We start from the raw sequence: 11322 nt of genomic DNA, 5'->3' as shown, positions 1-11322 counted from the left end.
GTATCATTGTAGCCAACAGCTTTTGACTTCACACTAATAAATAAGTAAATAAGTAACTGAAGGTGCAGTTAAAATAGGGCATTCATTTAAAGTGTTGATACCATCAACAGGACAGACAACTCTTGCTTTCAACTGGTGTCTTGGTTTGTATGATGGTTTTAGCTTCAGGCCTTTTGATCAGCTCTCTGCTTTCATGTTGATCTCTTCTCGCATCTGTCACATTTAACGCAACACGATAGAGACTCAACCCAACGTAGTGGTGGTGTCATCCACGCAACATTATCCCCTCTTAGCAAGCCTTTCGCCTTCTTTCTGTTTGATACTTCATGCCCTTGCTCCCTCTCCTCCAGTCTACTCTTCTTCCCCTGCCACCTCTGGCTGCCCCCCCATCTCATCCTGCACCTCTGTGTCCTCTAACCACTTGACACCTTTTCAGATTCATCCCCATCAGTTGGCAGACAGCGTGCATTTCACCCGGAGGGCACAATGCAGCGATCCCTGCGAATCAATGGCAGATAAATCAATGCTATCTCTTTTTTCCATGCCTCTGCTGCCATTGATTTTTTTTTTGTTTTTCCTGTTACTTTGCTGTTTGTGGAGACTTGAACTCTGCTCAATTAAACTGAGTTCACTTTCAGGAACAAATTGTAACAGCGTAAGGCTTTCAGCTCGGAGACAGACACTAATGTTAGCTGTGGATGGGGGCGTGTAAGAGCTTTATTTATGAGATGCCCCATTCAAGCAGAAGCTGCAGTGGTTTTTACTGAAGCTGAACCTGGATTTATTGGTATTGTGAACCCTCTTTCAGATGAGTCATGCCAAAGGCTTTCCTTAATAGTGAGGTAATACCTTAATACCTGAAACAGAGACAAAGCAAAATATCCTTTGATCATATTTAGTAAGGGAGATGGATGCCCAATTAGCATGTGAATAACCCTTGCTTTGTTGTTTTAGCAAAATGCTCATAGGTTTCTTGGCAGGGAAATATCTAACGTGATTTCATATCCAATCTCCAGGCTCTGGATCCTGTCATTGGGAATGATTTCTGGGGAATGCACAGAGCCAGACATATTATTTTGAAAACTGCATTTAATATAGCCCACAGAAAATTATCCACTGTGATATTTCACTAGTCTCCCCCATAAATAATTCATTGTTTTTATGTGCCCTCATGCTGCCTTGGGGATTGGAACAGCTGAGTGTTTTCACAACGTATTTGTGTCCAATCTTCTGCGTATTGGGCGTACTCTAATCAAACCACAGTAAACATGCCTTGAATGTTTGTTGAGTCATCTGCTTATCAGCTAATCAAATGGCTTTTTTGCCTGCCTGCCTGCCTCACTGGAGCACAACACAGCTCTGGTTGAGTATTTTTCAATTAATTGTTCATCTGTTTGATTGACTATGCAGCAGTGGTGATATGATTGCACTCCACAGGCTTTAATGTATGCTCTATAGGTCCACTGCAGCAATGTGATTGCAGGGAATACATTTCAGGCATCATCGTTTTACCTCCCCAGGCACACTTTTCACGGTTTTATTTTTTTGTCATGTAGGTGTAAGACCACACAAAAGACCCCATATGTACATGTACCTGTTTTTCTGTGAAAGAACAAGAAAGTGCAAGTCATAGAGAGAATTTCAAAGGCAGAAGCCAGGACGGCGACATGGGGCTGCCAGGGATTGGTGAGCAATCAGATAGGGCAGAATTGATGACCTGGCTCAGGATGGATTTCTTGGAGCGGGCTGCCAGACCGAGGTAATACTTTCAGGCTCTTATCAGCACTGGCATAAGCTGAGTGCTGCATCACCCACTTCCCAGCGTCAGCTTATTATGAGAGTCCATGATGTGTGATTGCTTGTACTGCCTTTGTGTGTCCCGAGGTCTGTGTGCACCGGACACAGTTGGGAAGAAGAAGAGGAATGCTTAGGGCCTCTGTCAAAGTAAACCCTCCACTTCCCAACTGTTGTAATGACATTTTGCAAAAATAGGTATTTTGCAAGGTTTCCTGTGACTCATAAGCTGAAGGTGTCAGTGAAGGAATTCTGCAAAGTTAAGTAGACAGGCACATATATGTCATGCTTTTTTAAAAGATTGTCTTGCTGAAATATATTTAGGTACGTTTTTGGAAGACATTATCAATGTTTAGGAACATAACATTATATATTTAGTGTAAAGTGCATGTGATGCATCCTGCAGTATAGATCACTTCATGAATCTGAGCTATAGGACAATAAACTGCTGTTCACACAGCAGGGCCACTTCTGATATTATAAACCGATTATTGCCAGGCTTATTATCAGTATGGGATAGCCTATTTCTCCGATTGGAGTTTCAAAGCAATTAAGTTAAATAGCATTTTACAGTCGCCAATTCATAAACAGTGTATTAATTCTGCATGGTAATCACATTTAATTGTATTGTGGTTGCATGATAATACTTGATTTCTCCCTGCAGACCAACTACAGAGCAGAAGCCTGCAGGTTTGAGTCCATCCATGAAAGGATGGTGCCTTTAACCTTTAACTAGGCTGCTGATAAGGAAAAAAGAGTGACTAAATATCTCAATCTGCATTCTGCCACGGCAATTTATGTCAGATGGGTTTTTTTTTCTTTTTCTTGTTCCGCAAATAAACAACGTGCTTTTAGACGCTTGGACGCCGAGCATCTCTATGGTAACAGTCCTCAATTACCGATGATTGGCCAACCCGTGGGAATGTTTCTATTCCCCCAGTACAGTGATTGGTCGGTGGGCGGTCTGTGCAGCCTGACAGTCTGCAGCGTTCCGGGTTATTGTCAGTCTCGGCAGCTCGGCACAAGGGCAGGACCACATCCCGGAGCTGCCCGAAGCAGCTAGCTCTTCATTCAGACGTAACCGTTTCTTATTTGGTTATTACACCAAAGAGAGTATCTCGGAGCTTTGCTATCGAGGTCGCTCCACAGCCTCAGCTGGAAATCTGAGTCTGAATCGGAAGACAAGACATCTGAGAGAGGCAGCCGACACCGCGGAGAAAGTGACGGACGGAGCAGAGCCTGATCACCGGGATTTTACATCGCATCAGTTTAGGATATTTCAGGCAGCTGCTTTGGCCCAACCTTGTTTTTTTTCCAGGGTACCTTCAGACAATATCGCCTAGATAATATTTCTAACATTCGCATGATACTATTCACCTAAGGTCGTCTATAGTGAGCAGGCGGACCACTTTAAGCCCATGCGTAACAGCGGTGAATGTTGGAATACTGCGTAGCAGTTCAACCATCCAGTCTTTTGAGTGTCGTTTTTGTAATTTGGAGATTTCTACAAGCGAGAAGAAGAGAAACCAGGACCTTTTACTTTGTCCCGGAGGCTAAACGTTGAAAACCCGAAGCGCGCTTGGTGCGCAATCCTTCCGAGGACGCTCCTGAAATTGCCGACCTGCGCTTTTGCCCTCGACAAAAATTGGCAACCGAGTCGAGAAAAAAAAAAGGCAAAGCTTATTAACTTTGCATGCTCGAGGCTAGAGTGTGGAATCTAATTCGCAGGGTTACCGGTATATTTGCATACCATCGGAAGAAGAGGATAAACTTAATCAACATTTGACATCGACAAAGCGTCTGCTGGATGTTGGAGAACAGAATGAATCCTTTTTAATTTAGACCACAAAAGTACGAGGTAGATTGCTCAGTGAATGCTACAATCTGCATGGAGTTCTAGTCTGCACTACGGAGCAATTTATGGTAAATATATTTTATGATCATTTATTTTTGTCTTGTAGATTCATAACGGCTTGGGTCATTCTTTGTAACCATTAACGTAGTTACTGCCAGAGCCTCGCTGAATCCTTCTGGGTTGGCAAATAGAGGAACAGCAGAACATAATGAATGTTTGGAAATGCTCCCTCTTCCCATGATGCTGGCCACATAACGATGTCTCAGGTTTAAACCCTTTGTTTCCATGCGTGACCCACAATAACGGAAGTGTTGTAAAATCGACTTGTTAGAGACTCGCTCCCGAATGGCTTTAGGAACTGCTTTGATGTGTAATATTAGTCTTTTCAAGTATGGGTAGCAATTAAGTGAATTGTCGAGGGTATCGCACCGCGGGCACCACAGGCAGGAATATGTGGCACCGGAGGACTTGCTGCTCAGAGCAAAAGGTGCGAGTTTCTCATCCGCACGCCCCCGTGCGTCACTGCGTGTGCACGAGGAGGGTGACTACAGTGACTGCTGCAATTAGTGATTGTTCACCCTGGAGTGTTGATGATACAATCTCTGTTTTATAGTGTGCCTGCATATTGTGACAGGCTTCTTTTTTTTTTTTAATCCACAACAATTCATGGAGATGTGCGCTGAACACTGTACAACTTTTCACTTTGTGCTTGGAGACATGGATGGTGCTCTGTGCTGCATTGAGGTCTGGAGGCAATTCGTCATTGTCCTGTGAGTTCTTCAGCAAATGTGTCATCCGCAGCCAGAGCCTTGAATGCAAATAGAAAAGTCTGATTATCGTGAATGTGACTGAATTTGAATGGCGGCTGATAAAGTTGAGTGTGTTTCCATTCCTGTGAACTTTGAGCCTCACGGGTTGCTGAGGTTGCTTTGCAATATTTAGCTTCATCGCTCACACTGCACATAAATGAGCCTGCACACTATGCTGACTGTGCAGTGAAAAAGCTGCACACAGTATGTTTTATCATTACACTACAAGCATCCTCAAAATTTATCTTCCTCTCTGGCTCCAGTCATTCTCTCTCCAGCAGCCCCGCAGACAGGCAGCTCGCTGAATGTAATATGGGCCCCTACAGCAGGGCAGGCGCCCCCATAGTCAGGGCACCTGCCATCCTGGCTGTATTGAATAAAACATCCAGTGATGTATGAGGCAAGGGCTGCACCCGAGGGGGCAGAACTGCCTCATTTACTTCCTCCACTCTGCGCCTATGACCTGCTGAGCAAATTGTGCTCATATTAGCTCTGCGGCTGCTCCTCACCTAAACAAATAGTCTTCCCAGCATAATGCTTGCCTTAACTCAACATGAAGGTTGGACAAGGCAGGGGAGAACAGAATGGCGGAAAAGCTTTAATATCTAGGTCACTGAATTACCTTTTGGAGTTTGTAGCTTTTGTTTTGCCTCTTTATTTTCTGGCTTGATGTTAGATCTGTTTTTTTTCTGTTGAACGTTGGACCTTCAAGTGTCCTGCTGCAAGACTTTACTCACATGTTACCTTCCTCCATGTTTCCTGTTGCTCTCTACTCTCAACTGTCTAACAATGGCAAAAGTCTAGAAATAATCTCAAAAAATATTTGTTCGCACATCAGCATTTTATTCTTTACTACTTTAATTGCTGATGAAATTATTAAAACCTAAATTACTAAAGTGATATCTAATCTACTCTACTAATTTATGCCGGCAGCTGAGAGGTGGAGAACATATCTTAGCATCGTATTAATAAAAGTAATCCTAATACACCAAAAGAAGCCTGACTTTTTTTCTTCTTTTTATCAACTTGCTACTCAAATTTCATATCAGTTTGAGTGATTGATAGCGTTTGGGTTCCTTACTGTATTCTTTGCTTATTAAAGCGCCCGCCTGAAGTGAATAAGTGAGCTTCACTCATGAATATCGTTAAAGTCACTGAAGTTTAATTTCCTGCGCTGTGTATTAATCTTTTTTAATCCCTGCATGGTTTGATTGTCTCAACACCTACCCAGAGGCAGCAAAACTCATTTTGGCACTTAAGATGACTAAAATAGTAGATACAGATGTGTGTGTGTGTGTGTGTGTGTGTGTGTGTGTGTGTGTGTGTGTGTGTGTGTGTGTGTGTGTGTGTGTGCGTATGTGTGTGATAGAGAGAGAGGTTGGCTGTGTGTGTTACTAAAGATCTACCCACCCCTGAAGTGTCTATATATACAGTATACATGTCCATTCTTGTGTGGATTCTATAAATGAAAGGGGCTTCTTTTTATTCACACAAATCAAATAACATTTTTAAATCGGATTAACTGTCCAAAAAAATACTGTAGATGTAAATAATTATGAAGAACATTTTCTTCTCCTGTCAAAGAAAGGAAAAGACAGGCGCTCTTAGTTTATCTGATATCCGAGAAACGCACGAAGCATCTTATTTCTTAATATCACCGGACACTTAAAGGAACATGAACATTTTCTCTCAAAGCCATGTCACCAGCAGCTCATTAGAAGCCTGATCAAAGTGCTTCATTTCAGGGAAAAAAAGTCTACAACAGTCCTTGTTTTAACACTCTTCATGTGCAGGCAAACAGAAGAGACGTGCCCTTTCTTGTACTTGTACAATATTACATGATTTAATATAAACTCTGTTGTCCCTGCAGCGAGATTTGTCTTGCACATCAGTACTCAGGATGTGGAGACAGAGCATGAAAAAAAAAGAGACATAAAACAAAAGCGTTATGCAGAAATGATTGTGGAGAAACAAACACACCCTTCAGCCAGTCTGCGGATGAATAGAAAGTGAACACGTTGTTCAGTTTCCAGCAGAGATTTGAGTGTTGATGGGCTTTTAAAAGCAGGATTAGCAGGACTGGTTCTGTTTGTGAATGTTTGTGTTTGCAGTTCCTTGATGTAGTTCGCTGATACAATACATCAAACTGCACACTTTGTCTATTTTACTGCTGGGTGATTAACCCTCAGTCTCGTTAGCTTCATGTAACGCAAATTAACACACAAATCTGAGTGAAATGTGTCAGTGATCGTCGACAACTTTTAGCTACACAAATATAGACTGCAGGCATCTGATTGCATACATGCCCCCCCCGCAGTGTTTCTGATGAGTGCTATGTGTTAGCGAGACGCCCTGTGGTTCTCGGCTCGTTACCACGTTGATGGTTTCCTGTTGTTTAGGCTGTTGTAAAAGGTTCACCTGACCACAGGTCTGCTCATGTGATCCAATCGGCCTATGATGGTAGATGTTGGCAGCTCTTCATCGTGGTTATCTGTAGCCACTTAACGCGTGACGGACAGCGGCGATCCCCTGACCTCCTCCCTCTCTCCCTCTCTCCCTCTCTCCCCCTCCCCGTCAGACTGAGTGGAAGTCACGTCTCACCAGGCCCGAGGTTAATATATAGCCTTTCATTTGGAAAGGTTAGCGCGGTCAGTCCATTTTTTTTTTTTGTTTGTAAATGCTCTTGTGTGTGTGAAATATAGTCAAAAGGAACTGTGCAGTGTATAAGCGGTTAATGAGTACACTCGTAGAGGCAGAGGGCTGTGCAGTTTACTCCATAACCCAGTCAGTAAAGTGAGGGGAGGCATGCTCCTTCTAAAGTGTTCTTGGTGGAAGAAAGAGAATAAAGCAAATCTGACAAGCTCTCCAACAGCGAATTTGCTCTCCTTAAAAACAATGCCGCTCTTGCCTTCCTCATGGTCACATTGATTTGTTCTGGGTGACAGTGCAGGCTGCTGTGAAATCACCCCAGCGCCATTGATCTCAAGGAGAGGAGGAGGAGAGGGAATGAGAGCCTGGCGACAGTGAGCAACATGGGAAAATCCTCGGTGTGCCCTCCTCAACCTTAACCAGTAATAAAATGAAGGCCTTTGTTACTATCAGATCAGCCCCTGCTGTACTTCTTCAGCCACTGTATCGCAGTCTATCTGCGCTTTGATTTGTTTCGGAGGTCCGTGCGTGCTGTTTGATTTGCTATTGTTGCTCGCCATGTTTCACATTATCGTCTGAACTCTTTATTGCCACTGTTTTCCATGCCAGAAGCAAGAGTGTTTTATCTCATGCGGGCCTCTGATTAATCTCTCCCTATATGCTGGTGTACTTTAATCTTGAATGGGAGATATCTGATTGTCCTCGGCTATTGAGGAAGATCAAACTTTAATGGAACAAGGAACTGTACATCATCCTAATCTCCATCTCCCTGCATTTTGGTTGACTGCCCTCCCTCGGGCTTTCTAGCTTTCTGCAGAAACGGGAAATACATCAGACAGATAAGGTGCTTTCTCGCCATGCTTTGGTAATTCATTCCCTGTTGACTATGGCCACCGCCTTACATCTCTGCTGTTTGATTACCTGGTTGAAGGAACAGCGGGTAAAAGCAAGGGGAATTGATTGACACTTACAAATGGCTATCCTGCATCACCCAAATGTGTGAAACTTTTACACAAGCTTTAATTGGGGTTTCGTCACAGTTCAGTCATTCCACAGGAAAAAAAAAACGTGCTCGCCCTCTCTCTTTTTATTGACATGCAAGAGATGAGGCCATGTGTGACCCACGTCATCTGTCTATAATCGCCTGGAGGAGAGATACAGTCAGCTGCATGGATGTATTAAGGTTCAATGCGTTTGATTACACCACAGTCAATCCAGGAATTAGCTATTGACCGCTATTTCCTCCATTCAGTTCCTCCCTATCGCTGAATAATGGTAGACATTATGCTGACCCGCATCCGGACTGTGACTGGCTGCTTGCATATTGTTGCAAATGGATAACACTTATGGAGTGTCACACCCCCCACAGACGGTTTATGTCTGTGACAAAAAGAGGCTATTACCCAATTCTAAAGCGGTTTGCTGTAAGGTAATGAAATTTCCACTGACTGGAGAAAACAATGTTGTCTGGTCCGGATTGTAATTGCAGAAGCCACCTCACCATTTTCCTGAGTTCAGCGTGAATGCAACACGATTTAATAAAACTCTGGAGATTTTTATCATTTATTGCCAGGCCTGGCAGCCGCATCAGGGAGCGTAAGCTGAGGCTCGCACAGATAAAACTCATTCAAATTTGAACCAAGCCGGAGACCATTTACAAGGGAGCCGGCATATAACCATAGGGAAACGTTTATGTTTGTATGGGGCTGATGCAGGTCAGCTATATTATTAACATAAAGCAACAATTTCCTTAATCTAAATGGAGGAGCAGCCTGGAATTTCCGTCATTTTCTCCTGTGTTATTATTTGTGTCAAGAAAGGGTTGGAAATCCGTGGGATATTAGGCCCCGAGGCCAAAGAGCTTCTGTGTGCCTGCCTCCACTCACATACAAAAACATAGGAACATTGACATGAGGACATGTATGGACACACACACACATACACACACACTCTAGCCCTGTTTTATTACCTCCTGCCTGCTGCTGGAATTGCTTTCCTCCCTCGAGTGAGCCAGGCAAAGCCGGCTTTATTGTGTTAACCTATTTGTGTGTCAAGAGCGATTGCAGCGTTCTTTATCTCTGTTTGTATTCGGACGGGGAGACGGCAGAGAGAGAGAGAGAGAGAGAGAGAGAGAGAGAGAGTGAGGGAGGAAGAGGGAGGAAGAGGGAGAGAGAGAGAGAGAGTGAGGGAGGAAGAGGGAGAGAGAGAGAGAGAGAGGGAGAGAGAGGGAGGAAGAGGGAGAGAGAGAGAGAGAGAGTGAGGGAGGAAGAGGGAGGGAGGGAGAGGGAGAGAGAGAGAGAGAGAGGCGGAGGAAAAGAGGGAGATGGGTGGGGGGTGCGTTTGCACAGGAGCCATGGCAAGCCACCGGAGTTAGACGGATGGCCGGTCACCTCGCTCCACTCTGGAGGATAATGACTGGTTGCTTAGCAATAACCCACCACCACCCACTTCCACACTTGCATCCAGAGTAATCACTTTTTTCCTCTAAAAGATTTCATATATAATTATAAGCCATTGCACTGCCGGTCTTTGAAATCTGCCTTAATGGGACTTTTCATTTATTTAGCAGAGTGGGTTGAGGGTGTGAGCTGGAATTGGAGCTCCTGGTTATTGTAGATTTGTGTGTGTGTGTGTGTGTGTGTGAGTGTGTGTGTGTGTGTGTGTGTGTGTGTTCACAGTATATCCGCTTTGTGTTAAGCAGTTGGTGGAGTTTGACCGGGATTACGACGAGGCCAAAGCTATATTTCCTTCTAGATAGCTGCTGCTGTTAAACCTTTGACCTATGTAATGCTGCAGTGGCCACGTTGCATTCAAATAGATGCATCTGCACAAACACTCACTTATTCCCACTTTTTGATAGGCGAGCAGAGGCTATGAGTGCTTCTTCTTGTGAGCTCTTAGTTTTATTAACATTTTTATTGAGTTGAACAAATTGCTGACCTTTTGTGGCATAATAAATAGCCCGGCCTGCTTAGGAAAAGGGAGTTTTGGCGGAAGTGACTGGCGTCAATCCAAGCAGTTTAACTCATGATTTGCAGTGTGTTTATTCAGCATTTAATATTGCAGAGTGTTCCAACATTTCAATTCTTTTTCAACTGCTTTTTTTCAAATCTTACTCCTAAAGCTGGACGTTAATCCAGTCTTTAACCTGCACCGTTCTCCTGCAGGTCCCCATTATTTTAGGTAACTGTGTTTTTAAGTGGCAGGATAAAGGTGTAATATCTGAACACGACCCCAATTTAAACTGCTTTTCATCACCAGCAGCCACTGATGTTGGCACAAAGTCCAGAGTCGTTTTAAAAGCTTACCTCTCTGCTGTTGAAAATAGATTTTTTTTATTTTTTTCCTCTTTTCTGAAGAAGTAGAAAAAAATCATTTAGAATTCCCTGTGAAGTTCATCTTAAACTTTTTCTTGTTTATGATGATAAAAAAAGTTGTGGTTGCTCAAACAGACAAGTTAAATGTTTTGACACCAGTGTAGCCAGTTGGTGCTGGTGTTGCATTTGACTGTTCATTTTTGGAGACACAAATTACAATTCACAAAACAATCTGTTTTGTTAATGGAGCTTCTTCAAATAACGTCAGCCGTTTCTGATATTTACCCATCTGTGCTCTCTTTCCATATCCCGTTCGGTGCCATCTTTCCTCATCCAGGCTCATGCACCATTGCTAAGAGTGACAGCTTTGCACGTCCTGGGAACTTCATACAGATAAACTAAACATACAGCGCTATCCCCCCACCCCCATCCCCATGGCATGCTTCTGTGGCTGCGTCTCTAGGAACAGCTGTCCAGCTGTCACCGCAGCCAGCCAGTCAGCCGCTCTCCAAGGCAACATCTGTAGAGACTGAACGCACAAGGGCAGCCTGCCGTTCTCTGCTCGTCCCCAAAGACCATGAAAGTGTGTCAAGCCTTTTGGCTGCACAATACCACTGACCACGTCAACCGTATCACTGGGTTTCGATTGAACATTATCTGCTCCTGTGCCACTTAAATAAGCTCTGCGAGGCATCAAACTCATTTTGTTGTCACAGACTTCCAGTGATCTGTCACTGAAACGGTTCAAATTATTACAACAGTTCTTAAAAACAAAACATGCGACTGTGCAGCCCAAAAAAAACCCCACACCACATTATGGTAGCCATTAATAGTCATCTGCGTCTGAAAGGGTGTGTGTGTGTGTGTGTGTGTGTGTGTGTGTGTGTGTGTGTGTGTG

At 43.7% G+C, this 11322-nt stretch overlaps 1 protein-coding gene across 1 annotated transcript in view; it reads left to right on the top strand.

Moving 5' to 3' along the window:
• The first annotated feature begins 2712 nt into the window (after window positions 1-2712).
• The window catches only part of fam222aa (family with sequence similarity 222 member Aa), a 47417-nt gene continuing 38807 nt past the window's right edge, over window positions 2713-11322 (top strand). Inside the window, exon 1 of the mRNA XM_031856477.1 lies at window positions 2713-3717. The gene's annotated coding sequence lies outside the window, so the exon portion shown is untranslated. The remainder of the gene's footprint in view (window positions 3718-11322) is intronic.

Source organism: Anarrhichthys ocellatus, unplaced genomic scaffold, assembly GCF_004355925.1.
Source record: "Anarrhichthys ocellatus isolate YVR2014 unplaced genomic scaffold, GSC_Weel_1.0 scaffold17, whole genome shotgun sequence".
NCBI lineage: Eukaryota > Metazoa > Chordata > Actinopteri > Perciformes > Anarhichadidae > Anarrhichthys > Anarrhichthys ocellatus.
This window is presented reverse-complemented; position numbering and strand designations above follow the sequence as displayed.